This window comes from Pleurodeles waltl, chromosome 8, assembly GCF_031143425.1.
Source record: "Pleurodeles waltl isolate 20211129_DDA chromosome 8, aPleWal1.hap1.20221129, whole genome shotgun sequence".
Taxonomy (NCBI): Eukaryota; Metazoa; Chordata; class Amphibia; order Caudata; family Salamandridae; genus Pleurodeles; species Pleurodeles waltl.
In genome coordinates this window covers 1387021044-1387038100 of record NC_090447.1, presented here as the reverse complement: position 1 = coordinate 1387038100, position 17057 = coordinate 1387021044, and the positions used below count along the sequence as shown (strand labels likewise).

Sequence of the window (17057 nt, the reverse complement as noted above, 5' to 3'; positions counted from 1 at the left end):
GCAACACAGCCTGGGTAAAGTTCCCATCCCTGCATGTCTGGAGCATTAGGAAGTAACAGTTTGCAATAGTATCCAAGATGAACATGTGGTTGCACAGTACATGTCAGCAGCTGAGTCTCTTTGGAAAGCCGTGCAACAGTCACTGAATAAGAACAAATGCGTTCCGTAGCGTCTTCCTTAGCTATAGGGAATATCAGAGTTTGATACAGAGGATTATCCAACGTGTAATGGAATGTTTGGTCATTGCCCTTCTTGGCTGCAAGGAATCCCACAAAAAGTGGATTGTCCACTCCGCTCTGTCAAGAGTGGACAATGTAGCAGGACACTGCACACCTGGGGCCCAGTTCACACAACTGTTCTCCCTCGTGGATGCGGAGAAGAGTAGACAGTTGGATCAGTAGTCGACTGGGCCAAATGAAGGTGGCAACCACCACAGCTGACAGGTTTCCCAGATCCCTGAGTGATGTGCTGCTCCAGTCCAGAATTTTTTCCTTGTAACTGTGGAACTTGTATAATGGAATATGCAAGACTACAAGTCCCAGAATTCAAAGAAAAAAACCTGGACGGGAGAGGCACATCACACATGGACCTGGGAACCACCATGTGTAAGAAGGAAGGGAAAGTGTGATGAACCAACTTATACAGGTAGGAAACTGTGATGGGTGGGCACACTGAAATGGCATGCAGTTCTCCCACCCTGCAAGCAGAAGTAATTACCAACATCAGAACTGCGTTAGAGACAGAACCGAACTGGGCAACAGTACTGCAGCTTGATGGAGATGTCATCTAGGAAATTCTAACAAGGTTCACATTCCACAGAGGCACAATAAAAAGGAGTGTGAGGGAAGAAGCAAAGCAAAACTTTTTGAAACAGCACCACTAGTGGGGACTTAAACAGTGAAGGTTACCCAGGAAGGCATATAGATGAAGACAGAAAGGCTATGTGGCCACCATCAAAACTTTGCTTTACAAGGGACAAGCTAACGTCAAATGTAGGGTAGGTGAAATTTAAAAGGATTGATACTTTCCAACTCACACCATCGCACACATCTCTTCCAGCTGCCAGTGTAGATGATTTTGGTGGCAAGCTCTTGTGCTGCCATGACGACATCTGTGAGTTCATCAGAAAGGCAAAGGATCAAGCTGGCACCGCTCAATCTCTACATGTGCAGGTGCAGCTTCAGGGGATTGAGTTGTATGACCTGACCATACTGTTGAGAAAGGTGATTCACTCTGGGCGAGAAGGGAGGAGGTGGCAGAGTACAGAGTGCCAACAGATCAGCATACCAAATCCTCCTCACCCACTCTGGAGTAATTAGTATCAGCTACATCTGATCCTCCTGCACTACCATCGGTGGAAATACACACCATTGGCCCGAGATCTTCTCAGCCAGGAGATGTCCCCAGAGTAATATCCAATGGAAATGTATGGCACAACACTGAGGATACATCATGTTCTGGGCTATGTCAGAGATCCATAAACAGAACCCCAATTTGGAGGTCACCTCAAGGTCCTCCAGCAAGAGGTGACTTACCTAATCCACCCTCACAATGAAGGATCCTGGCAGGTGCGCTGCCACTACAAAGATTCCCCATTGCTGCCGCCACTTCCATAGGCAAATAACCTCCCACCGTAGGGTCCTCAACACCACCTGGCCCTGTCTTCTGATATAATGGATAGTGGTGCTGTTGTCCAGTAGAAGTTTGAGGTCCCCCTGGAAGGCCTTCAGGACAAAATATAACTCCTGCACCTCAAAGAAATACCATATGCCATGCTGTCATCTAGATGAACATTCTAGCCCAGCAACAAGCATCCGTGATCATGACAGCTTTAGTTTGCATGGGCTGAAAGGGCAACTGCTCAGGAGGTTGGAGGTGTCCATCCATCTGTGCAAATCTTGATGCACTATTTATTTATTTAATGGCTTCACTGAGAACCATTCACCGAAAGGCATGGGAGCACTTCACATAGAACATCAACAATGCACAGTCTACAAAGAACCTAACCTAGAAAAAGCAACGGTGTTGCAAAAGAGTTAATCAACAGTTATAAAAAGAGCTATAACAAAGTATAAGGACGGAGAAGCTGGTAGAACGGATAATAGATTTCCTTAGTCAAACAAATATAGGTGGAAGGGTTGAATTTTCAGGTGTTTGTGAAAGGACATCAGGGTGAATTGTCCTCTCAAGTCAATGGTAATAAGTTCCACAACAGCAAAGCAGCACCTGAGAAAGAATGGTGCAGAGCATGAGTGATTTGAAGGAAGGTGGACTAAGCAAAGCACCAGATTATTTTGGCTTCTTGATTCGCTGGACCCAACCAGCTGTTTCAGCAGGGAGGCGATATAGGGCGGGGAGTTGAAGTGGGCAGCTTTGTAGGCTAGACAGCCTAGCTTGAAGTGACCAGAAGCTCTGTACCTCAGCTGAGAGGCTCCTTTGAAGCTGCAACCGCTGCCACCTCGAACCCCACTAGAAGGCCCTCATCTGCCATCAGGTACCACCAGGATGCAAGAGGCCTAACAGGTGCAATATCTTTAGGACTGGGAACAGAGATAAAGTCAGACACAGCAGAATCATCGTCTAAATATCTTCAATCGCCTGGGGCAGGGAGAAGACATTCGTAGACATTGTACAAAGCAGTGTTCCAATGAAAGGAGGGCTTTTTTGGGAGTGAAGTGGGACTTTTTAATATGATGATAAAGCCCAAGTCGTCAAGAACAGTCCTCATCCGATGGAGATTCTCCTGTATCACTGTTGGAAACTCCTCCTTCATCAGCCAGTCATTCATGTATGGAAAATCGTAGGCGTCTCTCTTTCAGCTGTACCACCTCTATGACCCCTGTTAGACCTGTCAGCCTTAGGGTGGTCTTCCTCCTAATGTTTTGCCCTCCTCCTCTATTTTTTTATGACATCGTTTTTGCTACCTTAGGACTCTGTGCAATTTACCACTGCTAACCAGTGCTAAAGTGCTTATGCCATCTCCTCTAATCATGGTAATATTGGCTTATCTCTAATTTGCGTAATTCATTTACTAATAAGCTCCTAGTAGAACGGCACTACACGTCCTCAGGGCCTGTACATTTAATGCTACTTGTGGGTCTGCAGCACAGATTGTGCCACCCATGTAAGTAGTCCTTTAAACATGTCTCAGGTCTGCCATTGCAGAGCCTGTGTGTGCAGTTTAAACTGCCATTTCGACCTGGAAAAATAAACCTTTAGCCAGGCCCAAACTTTCCTTTTTAATAGATATAAGTCATTCCCTGGAAGTTTTAGATGTTCTGGTGGTGAAAAACTCCTGAATTAGTTGTTCACTACTGCAAGGCCCATCTCTCCTATAGGATAACACTGGGGTTACCTTATTACATTTTTATAAGTGATAAGCAGTTCACGTTTAGTGTCTCTGGAATCATAATTCAAAATCCTAACCTAGGATGAACTCAGATTTTGAAACTGCCATTCTGAAAATGTCACTTTTAAAAAGTTGCAATTTTTCTGCCATAGCTCTTTAGGGCCTGTAGCCTGTCTCTGGTCACATGCCTAGGTGTCACTGACAGTTGAGCTTTGTGTATTCCTCCTAGACAGCCACAAGAAATAGGAAGCCTAGGTGTGCCTGGACAGGCCATCACTGGCAGGATGGAAGAAAGAAGCTGGCACAATCCCACTTACACCTGAATAGGCTGTGTCCTGTCTCCACTCAAAGGGCTGCATACCCCCTGTAGTTAGTCTAGAGCCAGGGCAGGGAAGGCAGGATGCCGGGGGACATCAAAAGGAAACCTTTAGAAGCTTCTCGCTCACTTCAAATGCACAACTGTGCATAAATACTGGACCTCAGACACCGACTCTTCAGTACACTTCTAGACTCATGGACACTCTGCCAGGAAGAAGGACTGCTGTGCTGCTGAAGGACCGCCACTTTGCTGGGTGCCTGAACTTGTTACTTTGCCTCGGTATGGTGCGACCAGATACCCACAGTTGGTGCTTTATGCCTTTTGGCACTATTTTCTCTAAAAACTTAAAATTCAATATCTGTGTTTCTGCTAATTGGATTTTTGTCTTTTTTGTCCTGTTTTCTTTATTGAAATCACTGTATTTTTTCCAAACCTGTGGTAGGCTCCTTTTGTGGTACTGATACTTACTGTTTGAAGTGTTGCGCAAATACTTTACACATTGCCTCTAAGTTAAGCCTGACTGCTCTGTGCCAAGCTACCAAGGGGTTGAACAGAGGTTAATTTGGGGTTTGCTTGTGACTTCACCCTAAAAAGAACTGTGGTTGCTGCTTGAGAAAGGTTTCAACTCCCCACCACTGTAGTGGATCCTATTTAGTTTTAATGGGAATCAGGAGTTTAGCTTGGCCTTCTAGCTTGCAGGCCTGTGCCCCCGTCATTTACTGATTTTTAACCTACTTAGCTTGCTCTGTCTTAGCCTATTTATTTATTTATTTCAAAATGGCTGCTATGTTTATAGTCAGTGAAATGTTTTGATTTTACGTTAACAGTGCCACTCTGTGAAGTCGTCACTATCAGCGTCAAAGTTAAGTGAGATATGTAGGTATTCATATCATATCCCTTTCCCACTTACGTGTGACTGGAACATAATTTGCTCTTGGAGGGAATTGTTTATGTAATTGCTGCACCAAGCATGGCTCCTTATCTATTGTTTGGCAACATACCTGCGTCAGGGGGTCCTCAAAGATCTGTATAAATACACCTCACGCAGACAAGGTTATCAGAGGGATTCCTGTCCGAGGTTATCGACGCCATCTATGCTGCACGTCGCCTTGATACAGACCCAGCCTTCGTGTCACCACGCAGTCTGATCTAGAGACCTCACTCCAAGGTAACAAGGGTTGGGGCGTTTCTCATAGACACAGCACTTACAGATTAGGTTTAACATACTTATCTCACGTAAGGTTAGAGATTAGGTTCTCCATACTAGGGTTTTAGGGATCTGTTGCATTTCATGTTATTGCAAGATGGTGGGGGTCTTTGTATTCACGATTCTCATCTTTACAATTCTGCTTTTTGCATTGATCATTATCTTAATCATTGCAACTCATGCATTTTACAGTAGATTTCAGTCTTGTTAATAAACTTATTGAAAACTTTACTGCATCTCCTTTATTGCCTGTATGTGACTGAGACTTATTACTCATGTGAGAAAAGGGTACTCTCCGTTTAACCACGACTCGCTGATATGTCGCACTCTTGAGTCCATGCATAAAGGCTGCCAGAAATCACCTTTTACTGTTTGGGTTTTTTGGTGAGGTACTGCTTGTGAGCCGGAAGGGTTGGACTGACAATTGCAACTTGTTGTAGGATTGGCCTAGTCACCTACTAACAAAAGTGCTGTCATCCCTAAACTAGCAGTCTCGCCTAGGAGCAAGAGTCCAACTACGACATGGCACCACCAACTGTGGTATTTTGGCACTAATTTACGGATGCCCGGAGTAACTCTGTCTCACACACGACAGGTACCCTAAGTACCAATATACGGGGACGTCCGCGGTCTTGGAGATAATCCTCCTCAGCTGAACAGGGAGCATCTAACTAGACTGTAGGTTGTTCGAGCCCCAACTCTTATAAGGACTTTCTCCCCATTTGGTGCTCCGTCTCTTTACCCATTTCTCAACATGGCTAATGCCATAGACATTCCTGAGAATGTCAGACATGCATTAACACTATATCTAATAAGGCATGGCTTAACAGATGAGGGCAGGGATGTCTACATTCATTGTAGAAGCCCATGAAGTTTACCAAACGGAAACATTCGATTCCTGGGTCACCTTTCCTGAGGAAGACTCTAGTACATACACATTACACACATACAAAGTTGCAAACGTACCAAACAGTAAAAAGCATACCATCATCTTGAAATACTGATTATTTATCAAGAACATCAAAACTGGTTTAATGGCGCCCTACCACACGTAATACAACCCGAGAGATTAAGTCCCTTAGGTAATGATGGACCACCATGGGCAACGTTTGCCACATATACACCACACCCCGGTGTACAAGACATACAGGCAGTTGATCTGCGTAATCTTTACAAGGATCTAGCAACATTATATAGAAAACTTGTTCAGTTCGTAATGCGAACTTTGAACACAACACCAGCGCATCCAGCACCACTAGCACTGCTGGACACCAACTGGCCGTTACTGGGATTAACCCACAAACAGTACATTCTATCATGGACAAGGTGCTCATGAAACAAGAGAAAGTCCCATTCTGAATAGCCCAGGAAAGGAATCAGCTGGAAGCTGTGTTTACCCATACGGGACCACAGGAGAAACATAGGGGGTCATTCCAACCCTGGCTGTCGGTGTTAAAGCGGCGGCTAACCCGCCCACAGGCTGGCGGTTAAAAAAATGGAATTCTGACCCTGGCGGAAACCGCCAACAGAGACCGCCACATTAACACTCCGACCGCCACGGCGGGACAAACAAACAGCACGGCGGTCACCGCCAACAGACAGGCGGGAGTCAATGTACCGCCCACCCTATCACAACCCACCAATCTGCCACCTTTTCCGGGGCGGTAGCCCCGCCGATAAAAACACGGCGGAAACAGACATTTCAAACGGAAAACGCTCACCTCCATACACCCCCACGAGGAATCTGGACAGCATGCAACCCGAACTACACATCCTACCAGCTATTGTATTCCTGCTCCTCTACCAGGAGCACGAACGCCGGCGCAGAAGACTACAGTGAGTACTGCACCTACGACACAGGGGAGGGGGGAGGAGAAATATTACGGGCACACATACGCTACACACCCACCACCACCCTCACCCACTACAACACACACATCAATGCATAGCAATACATCACTGTTACAACCCCCAAACCCCCCGGAAGAATGCAAAGACAAAATGAAATGATCATAAACAGTCGAATATATTGTATTATTGGCATATAAAAATATCACACATTTAAAACTAATATATACATAAATATTAAAAGTCCAATACTTTTAGCAGTCATTGTCCGTGGACCACTGGGCCCAAATCACATGGGCAAGGCCCACACAGGATACCTGACACCAACGGAGAGAACACTGCAGGGGCATCAGATAGAAAAACTACAGGCACCTCAGGGGGAAGGGAAGAGGGGGCACCTCAGCCACATGAGTACACGACGTCAGATCCACGAGGGGCCTCCATGGCCACTGTCCCATCCTGGGGAGTGCAAAGCCACAGTCTCTCAAGTCCATACAGTGGGTGGCTTGCCCACTGTACCATCCTGGGGAGTGCAAAGCCACAGTCTCTCATGTCCATACAGTAGGTGGCTTGCCCACTGTACCATCCTGGGGAGTGCAAAGCCACAGTCTCTCAAGTCCATACAGTGGGTGGCTTGCCCACTGTACCATCCTGGGGAGTGCAAAGCCACAGTCTCTCAAGTCCATACAGTGGGTGGCTTGCCCACTGTACCATCCTGGGGAGTGCAAAGCCACAGTCTCTCAAGTCTCTACAGTGGGTGGTTTGCCCACTGTTACATCCTGGGGAGTGCAAAGCCACAGTCTCTCAAGTCTCTACAGTGGGTGGTTTGCCCACTGTTACATTCTGGGGAGTGCAAAGCCACAGTCTCTCAAGTGGATGACAGTGTCCACTGGTTCTGGAGGGGGACTGGTGCCCAGAGTGCTTTGTGCAGCCCTGCCTGACACAGATGCAGCACTGCCCCTTCCGCCAATGGGCCAGCGGTGCTTGAGATGAAGGGCCCAGTTCAGCGGTGCTTGAGACGGCGGTGCCCAGCGGAGCGGTGCTTGAGATGAAGGGCCCTGTTCAGCGGTGCTTGAGACGGCGGTGCCCTGTTCAGCGGTGCTTTAGGCGGCGGTGCTCAGCGGAGCGGTGCTTGAGATGAAGGGCACAGTTCAGCGGTGCTTGAGATGAAGGGCCCAGTTCAGCGGTGCTTGAGACGGCGGTGCCCTGTTCAGCGGTGCTTGAGACGGCGGTGCCCTGTTCAGCGGTGCTTGAGATGAAGGGCCCAGTTCAGCGGTGCTTGAGACGGCGGTGCCCAGCGGAGCGGTGCTTGAGATGAAGGGCCCTGTTCAGCGGTGCTTGAGACGGCGGTGCCCTGTTCAGCGGTGCTTGAGACGGCGGTGCCCAGCGGAGCGGTGCTTGAGATGAAGGGCCCAGTTCAGCGGTGCTTGAGATGAAGGGCCCAGTGCAGCGGTGCTTGAGACGGCGGTGCCCTGTTCAGCGGTGCTTGAGACGGCGGTGCCCTGTTCAGCGGTGCTTGAGATGAAGGGCCCAGTTCAGCGGTGCTTGAGATGGCGGTGCCCAGCGGAGCGGTGCTTGAGATGAAGGGCCCTGTTCAGCGGTGCTTGAGACGGCGGTGCCCTGTTCAGCGGTGCTTGAGACGGCGGTGCCCTGTTCAGCGGTGCTTGAGACGGCGGTGCCCAGCGGAGCGGTTCTTGAGATGAAGGGCCCAGTTCAGCGGTGCTTGAGATGAAGGGCCCAGTGCAGCGGTGCTTGAGACGGCGGTCCCCAGCGGAGCGGTGCTTGAGATGAAAGGCCCTGTTCAGCGGTGCTTGAGACGGCCGGTGCCCTGTTCAGCGGTGCTTGAGACGGCAGTGCCCAGCGGAGCGGTGCTTGAGATGAAGGGCCCAGTTCAGCGGTGCTTGAGATGAAGGGCCCAGTGCAGCGGTGCTTGAGATGAAGGGCCCTGTTCAGCGGTGCTTGAGACGGCCGTGCCCTGTTCAGTGGTGCTTGAGACGGCGGTGCCCAGCGGAGCGGTGCTTGAGATGAAGGGCCCAGTTCAGCGGTGCTGGAGATGAAGGGCCCAGTTCAGCGGTGCTTGAGATGAAGGGCCCAGTTCAGCGGTGCTTGAGACGGCGGTGCCCAGCGGAGCGGTGCTTGAGATGAAGGGCCCTGTTCAGTGGTGCTTGAGATGAGTGTCCAGTGCAGCGGTTCCGGCCCAGGCATGGATGTCACTCGCCACCTGACATGTGGCTGGCAGGGCCTTCCTGCCCATCTGTCTGTTGGCTTGCGGGGCCCTCCTGGGCTGCCGTACCGGGCCTCTGGGTGTCCTCCTGCACACCTGGGATGGGGCTGGTGGGGCCCTCCTGGGAAGCTGGCCTGCTGCCGGACTTGTCAGGCGTGCTGCCCTTCCCACCCTTCCCTGGCCGTCTGTGGCCCTTTCCCACCTTTGGCGGTGTGCCAGGTGGCACCCCACTTCCAGCCGGAGCCAGGGTAGGGATTTTGGTCCCTGGTGTCCTTGGCCTCTCGCGCCGGGCACTGGTAATCTTTGGGTGCTTTTCCGGGGGTGGGCTGGCCGTGCCTTAGCTCCTAGCAGAACTAGTTGCCCTTGAGGGTGGGGGACTCCACAGTCCTTGGACAACAGTCTTGATAGGTCCTGGTTTGGTGGTGGCTGAGGTGCTGATTGCAGTCTTATGAGATGGACGGGGTGGGGGAGTTGTTGGAAAGAGGTCAAGTTTGGAAAGGAAAATCAATTTGGAAAGAGAGGGACGGCTAGGTGTAGTGGGTATGGGAGTGGAGGAAGAGGATGTGGTTGTAGGAGTGTGAAGTCTGGTGTCTTTGGGTGCAGGTGCTTGGGCTGGAGGCTGCCGTGAGGTGGATGGCTGTTGGGTGGGTGGCTGCCTGAGTTTGTGTGGTTTGGAAGAGGGGGTGACAGACACACTGGAAGAGGACACAGGGGACGTGTAAATGGTAGTGGGGGTGGTGACTGCACGTGTGCGGAGTGTTCTGGTGGGTGTGCTGGTGATGGACGTAGTGGCTGAAGATGTTGTGCATGCAAGTGTGAGTGGAGACGTCACAGGGAGGGAGGAGGGAGACGAGGAGGAGGGGGACACAGTGGAGGCAGTGGGTGTTGGTGTGTCTGCATGTGGATGTTGCTTGTTTGAATGCTTGTGTGATGTGTGGTGCTTATGTCTGGATGAGCTTCCCTTGGGTGTTGGTGTGTGCAGGCTGGTCTGTAGGTGTGACTGGGATAGGCAGAGGTACTGGGGATTGGGTCTGGGTGGAGGAAGTTGGAGGGGGAGGCTAGACACAGGGACAATTGCTGCCGTCAGTGCTGAGGCCAGAGCGTTGAACGATCGCTGATGGGCAGCCTGACCCGAATGAATGCCCTCCAGGTATGCATTACTCCGGTGCACCTCCCTTTCTACACCCTGGATGGCATTCAAAAGGGTAGACTGCCCAACAATGATGGTCCTCAGGAGGTCAATGACCTCCTCACTGAGGGCAGCAGGGGTGACAGGGGCAGGGCCTGAGGTGCCTGGGGCGAAGGAGATGCCCCCCTTCCTGGGTGAGCGGGCACGGGGCAAACGCTGAGGGGCTGCTGGGAGGGCGGTGCTGGTGCGCTGGGTGGCGGCTGTACCTGTTGTTGCGGGGGGCACGGATGTTGCTGCCACCACAAGGGAGCTCCCTTCAGAGGACGAGTCGCTGCCATTGACATCAGCACGAGTCCCCGCTGTGGAGCTCCCCTCGCCCTCCGTCCCACTGGTGTACTCAGAGTCCGTTGCATGGCCCTCCAGGGCCATGTGGGATGCAGCTCCCTCGTGCTCCGATGCCACTTCTCCTCCGCCTGATGATGCTAATGCACACATGAACAGGAAGACCACAAAAAAGGGGGGAGGAGAAATAAAGACATGTTGAGTGCATGGATTACCGCTACCGTTGGCGGACAAGACAGACACAGAAGCCCCCTGCACTACGCCGCACACTTGGGCTCCACTACGCAATCCGTGGGACATGGCCTACAAGCCTATGGACGACAACTGCACACATAGATGACACAGGGCCATGGATACCTGTACTTGGCACCCTACAGAGGTGGGGGGCGGGGCACAGGGCCATGCCTTACGGAGGGGCCTAGGCTACAGAAATCGCCCTGGCCTAGGGATACCCACAGCCCTCCTCCCCCACCCAGACACCTCCACTGCGCGCCAAGTCAGCAGAATGTATTTGTACTCACCCCCTTGTGTCTGCTGTGCTGTCCTCACACGCCCATCCAAATCGGGGTAGGCCACCGCCAGGATCCGGGACATCAGGGGGGTCAATTGACGACTGGCACCCCTCCTACGTTGGGAGGCCATCCCCAGCAGAGCCTCCGCCGTCTTCCTGCTCCCGCGTCGGATGTCCTCCCACCTCTTCCGGCAGTGGGTGCCCCGTCTGTTGTGGACCCCCAGGGTCCGGACGTCCTTGGCGATGGCACGCCAAATCGCGACTTTCTGGTGGGCGCTGACCTATGTACAGGGAGAGAAAAATTGTCATAACCTTCTGCATGCTCGATGTGAGTGGCCCCCCATCCCCACCCTTGCCATGTGGCACATGCTCTCATCTGTCGTCTGATGCATGCCTCAATCGCTCCCCTCCCCACCATGTTTCATCCACCCGACTCAACCCAGGCACTGGCCACAAAGCATGGTCCCAATGTACTTACCTGTTGGTCTGGAGGACCGTAGAGTAGCGCATACTGGGGGAGGACCCCATCCACGAGTTTCTCCAATTCTTCAGAAGTGAAGGCAGGGGCCCTTTCCCCAGTCGCAGCAGCCATTGTCTCTTCCAGACCGAGGTCACAGCAGCACTTGCAGTGTAGGTCCTCTCCTGTCGAAGATCAGGTATCGAGTGATTAAGCTGATAGAAAATGGCGGTCACGCCCGCGGCGGTGCATACCGCGCGGTGCGTACCGCGACCGCCGGCGCACATCGTCATTGGCTCGTGAAACCCATAGGCTTCAATGTTAACCAATGCGGCTTTGCGCCGTGGTCTTCGACCACCTACCGCCACGGTGTGCCACGCCAGCGCATTGACCTCACATCCCATTGTCACACTTCACAGGTCAGGCAGCCGCCATTTCAAGGGCCCACATGGCTTAATTTCTACTGCGTCACACATACCTAGGCCTTTCCTCAACACTCATACAAACCATTCAATGCATAGTGAATCGTGTTGTGTGCAAGCTGTGGGAACGTACCTGTGGGTTGATTGACTCTGTGCTCGCTGTTGTCCTTCATAGGCACCGTCCGCTGGGACATGCGAGGAGATGGAGGAATCTTCCCGTGTACAGACCGCTGGTGGACCTGTCGACAATGGAGGAACGACATGTCATTCTGACATACAGGCTTGACCGAGCCACTATACATGAACTGTGTGCCCAGCTGGAGGCAGACCTGATGTCACCCATCCGCCAACCCACAGGGATCCCCCCTCTAGTGCAGGTGCTGTCAGTACTCCATTTCTTAGCAAGTGGGTCATTTCAAACAACAGTGGCCATAGCATCAGGGATGTCCCAGCCCATGTTTTCCAAGGTGTTGTCCAGAGTGTTGTCTGCCCTGCTCAAACACATGCGGAGCTACATCATGTTCCCTGAGGTGGGGGATTTGCCTACAGTGAAGGGTGATTTCTATGCCCTTGGACATATCCCCAACATCATAGGTGCCATTGATGGGACACATGTGGCTTTGGTACCCCCCAGCAGGAGTGAACAGGTGTACAGGAACAGGAAAAGTTATCATTCCATGAATGTACAGATGGTGTGTTTGGCTGACCAGTACATCTCCCATATTAATGCCAAGTTCCCTGGCTCAGTGCATGACGCCTACATCCTGCGGAATAGCAGCATCCCGTATGTGATGGGTCAACTCCAGAGGCACCAGGTGTGGCTATTAGGGGACTCTGGTTACCCCAACCTGTCCTGGCTACTGACCCCAGTGAGGAATCCCAGGACCAGGGCAGAGGAACGCTACAATGAGCCCATGGGCGTACTAGGAGGGTGATCAAACGCACCTTTGGCCTCCTGAAGGCCAGGTTCAGGTGCCTCCATATGACAGGTGGATCCCTAATGTACTCACCAAAGAAGGTATGCCAGATCATCGTGGCCTGCTGTATGCTTCACAATCTGGCTTTGCGACGCCAGGTGCCTTTTCTGCAGGAGGATGGTCCAGATGGTGGTGTTGTAGCAGCTGTGGAGCCTGTGGAGAGTGAAGAGGAGGAAGCCGAAGAGGACGACATAGACAACAGGAACACAGTAATAGAGCAGTATTTTCAATGACACACGTAAGAGTAGACACCAGCATATTACATTTACCTAAAGACTCCTACCTCTCTACTGTCTGACTTTTTCCCCCAGTGTATGGTAACAGTGTTGTGACTTTCCCTTCCGATTTCAGAGCTGTGGGCCCCACTGCGTGACATCTGCTTTGTTTCCCCATGGACTACAGCTGTGTGACAGCGGTTTGTTGGCATCACAATGTGAATAAACATTTTGGCACTGTCATGTCTAATACATTTGTTAAAATCACAGACAGACTCCAGATTGTTTATGTGCAATAAGTGTGTTTATTCAAGTGCTCAAATTTGGATGGGTGGTTGCAAATCGGTGAGGGGTGATGGTGGAGGATTGTCCATGGCAGAGTCCAGACTATCAGTATCACAGGTGCATTGTCCAAATGCCTGTGGAAAGTGGAGCAGGGCCAGTTTAAAGTTGGACAGGGTGACAATGTGGGACAATGGGATGACAATCAGGGCGGTATCCTTTGCTGGCGGGGGTCTTGACATGTTACTCTGTCTTCTTCCTGGATCTCAGGGCCCGCCTGCGGGGTGGTTCTCCTTCTGCAGGGGGTGGGGTTCTGGTGGCCTGTTGGTCTTGTGTCGGGGCCTCCTGTCCACTAGCGCTGGCGGAGGTGGTAGCCAGTTCTTGGTCCATGCTAGTGACCGGGGCCCTTTGAGGTGCCACAGTGTTCCGCAATGTGGTGATTAACTCATTCAGGGCCACTACGATGGTATCCATGGCGGAACTGATGTTTCTTAGTTCCTCCCTGAACCCCATATACTGTTGCTCTTGCAGAAGCTGGATTTCCTGAAACCTGGCCAGGACCGTCGCCATCGTCTCCTGGGAGCGGTGGTATGCTCCCATGATGGAGGAGAGGGCCTCGTGGAGAGTGGGTTCCCTTGGTCTGTCCCCCCCCCTGTCGCACAGCAGCCCTCCCAGTTCCCCTGTTTCCCTGGGCCTCTGTCCCCTGGACAGTGTGCCCACTACCACTGCCCCCAGGTCCCTGTTGTTGTTGGGGTGGTGGGTTAACCTGGGTTCCCTGTAGTGGTGGACACACCGCTGATTGACGTGTCCTGGGGACAGAGGTATGGGCCCGCTGGTTGGGTGCTGTGCTGGTGTTCCCAGAGGGGGGAAGGTCTGCTGTGGCCTGTGGCTGTGTGAGGGGAACCGACTGTCCTGAGGTCCCCGATGAACCGGGCTGGTCATCTAGATCCAGGGAGACAGACCTGCTGTCATCACTGTCTGTGGGCCTCTTCTGGGGGTGGAGTGGACATTTGTGGACCCTCCTGCGCGGTGACCTGGCGTTCGGGTCCTGCAGGGGTATAAAAGTATGGTTATTGCTTCTGTGTGTGCCAATGGCGTGCAATGGGTGGGTGCCCGTGTACCCCAGTGCTGGCATTCCTTTGTGGGGGCTGTTGTGACGGTGTTTTTTGGGGGGGGGGGGGGGTGATGGGTATGTGCATTGGGCATGCTTTGGTGATGGGTGTCCATGCTTTGGGGCCGCATGCAGGGCTAAGTTTTGGGATGGGTGGGTTGTGATGGTGAGACATTTGCAAGGGGTAGTTGTGATGGGGGTGAGGGTGAGGGTATGAGTTGGCATGCAGGTGGGGTGGGGGGGATGAAGTAGTAAAGATGAGACTTACCAGAGTCCATTCCTCCACCGACTCCTGCGAGGCCCTCAGGATGCAGGATGTTCAAGACTTGCTCCTCCCATGTTGTAAATTCTGGGGGAGGAGGTGGGGGTCCGCCGCCAGTCCGCTGTACCGCGATGTTGTGCCTTGATACCATGGAACGCACCTTCCCCCGTAGGTCGTTCCACCGCTTCCTGATGTCGTCCCTATTTCTTGGGTGCTGTCCCACAGCGTTGACCCTGTCGACTATTCTGCTCCATAGCTCCATCTTCCTGGCAATGGTGGTGTGCTGCACCTGTGTCCCGAACAGCTGGGGCTCTACTCATACAATTTCCTCCACCATGACCGAGTTCATCATCTGAGAACCTGGGGTGTCTTTGAGGTGCCATGGGGTGGTGTGGGTGATGTGTGGGATGGATTGTGTGGTGCTAAGTGTGGTGATGTGTATTGTTGTGTTGTGTGAAGTGCGTGCTAATATTGCATGGTGACAGTGAATTGGGCGTCTGGGTGCTCGGATGTCTTTTCTCGGTGCATGTTCACGAATCTCTAGGAGTGGAAGTTTGTGGGTGATGTGGGTGTGTGTTTTATATTGTATTGGGTGTGTGTGTATGTGTATCAGGTGTGTGTATTTCGAATTGGCCAATATGGTAGTGTTTTGTAAGAGTATGTGTATTTCAACCGCGGCGGTGTGTACCGCCAATAGAATACCGCGGTTGAAAGACCGCCGCGTGGATTCGTGGGTCGTAATGGCATGGGCGTATTTCTGTTGGCGTGACGGTGGAGGTTTGGTCATCGCCAGTTTATCGCTGACCTTTGGTGTGGCGGACTTTTGTGGATGTCGGTATTTTGGCGGTTTGCCTGTTGTGGGTCAGAATGACCGTGGCGGTTTACCGTGAACGCGGCGGTTTTATGGCGGTCTTCTGTCTGGCGGTAAGCGCATTTTACCACTGAGGTTGGAGTGACCCCCATAGAATTCTCACAATGTGCTTGCCATTCGGAATGGTTCCCTCAGCGGATCAGTAGACAAATGTACCACTTAGCTGCAATATATACTACCACACATAGGTAGTCATTACAACCCTGGCGGTCGGTGACCGCCAGGGTTAAAGTGGCGTTCGTACCGCCAACAGGCTGGCGGTACGAAAACCCATATTTTGACCGCGGCGGTACCGCCGCGGTCACACCGCCGGGGCCGGCGGTATTCTGCCATTTTAGCCCCGGCGGTGATAATCCGCCAGGGCAGCGCTGCAAGCAGCTGGGGATTATGACTCCCCTACCGCCAGCCTGTTTCTGGTGGTTTGCACCGCCAGGAAATGGCTGGCGGTAAGGGGACTCAGGGGGCCCCTGCACTTGGCATGGGCAGTGCAGGGCCCCCCAGGCAGAGCCCCATCGCGCATTTCACTGCCCGAATTTCGGGCAGTGAAATGCGCGACGGGTGCTACTGCACCCGCTGCTCATCAGCATTGCCGCCAGCTCAATTACGAGCCGGCGGCAATGTTGATGTGACTTTTCCACTGGGCCAGCGGACGGTAACTCTGTTACCGTCCGCTGGCCCAGCGGAAAAGTCAAAATACGGAGCCAGCCATACCGCCAGCACTGGCGGTATTCTGGCTCCCGCAACCTCGGCGGTCTGCCTTGACCCCCATAGTACCCCGACACTTGCCAATTTACCAGAAGTGTTAAAACATGTTCAGAACGAACAAGGGGCTGCACCAACCCTGGGCTTGGGGATGAAATGAATGCATAGCTTAGATGCAGTCTCCTCAATAATACTCAGTAACATTAAAGGGGAAGCAGTAGCATTGGCCATACACCAGCGGCTCTGGGAGATTTCACACCTGGAACAGGAGAAACAGCTACCGAAAATTATTTCCAATACCTATACTAGCCTATGACGGGATAGTTTGGGAGCCAAGCCGAAAAAGCCTGGCATTTAGAGTACCAGCCCTAAGGAAGGTACCAAACAAGAACAGGAGGGTTGTAAAAAGCTCTGGGATAAACAAAAACAAAATAAAGACAGACAAAGTCAGAGAGCAGACTCTCCACACTTGGAGAACTCAGAAAGGAGATATAGGCCCTCTTTATGACCCTGGCGGTAAATCCTGCTTACCGCCACGCTGACGGCCACCAACTTACCGCGGCGGTGGCGGATATCCATTCACCATATTATGACACACACACACACCAATCCGACAGAATTCAGCAACAGACAAATCCGCCAGACCAAAGGTCAGTGATAAGGTGGCAGTATCAAAACCCACACCGTTACGCCAACAGAACAACGCCCACCACATTATGACCCGCGAATCACCACGGCGGACATTCAAAGGCAGTAAACTATTGGCGGTACATACCGCCACGCTCACAATGGACACCCACAGACAAAACACCACCACATTGGACAATTC

At 52.1% G+C, this 17057-nt stretch overlaps 1 protein-coding gene across 4 annotated transcripts in view; it reads right to left on the bottom strand.

Moving 5' to 3' along the window:
- Positions 1 to 17057, bottom strand: part of MRE11 (MRE11 homolog, double strand break repair nuclease) — a 346093-nt gene that overhangs the window by 196448 nt on the left and 132588 nt on the right. The gene's annotated exons all lie outside the window — the stretch shown is intronic.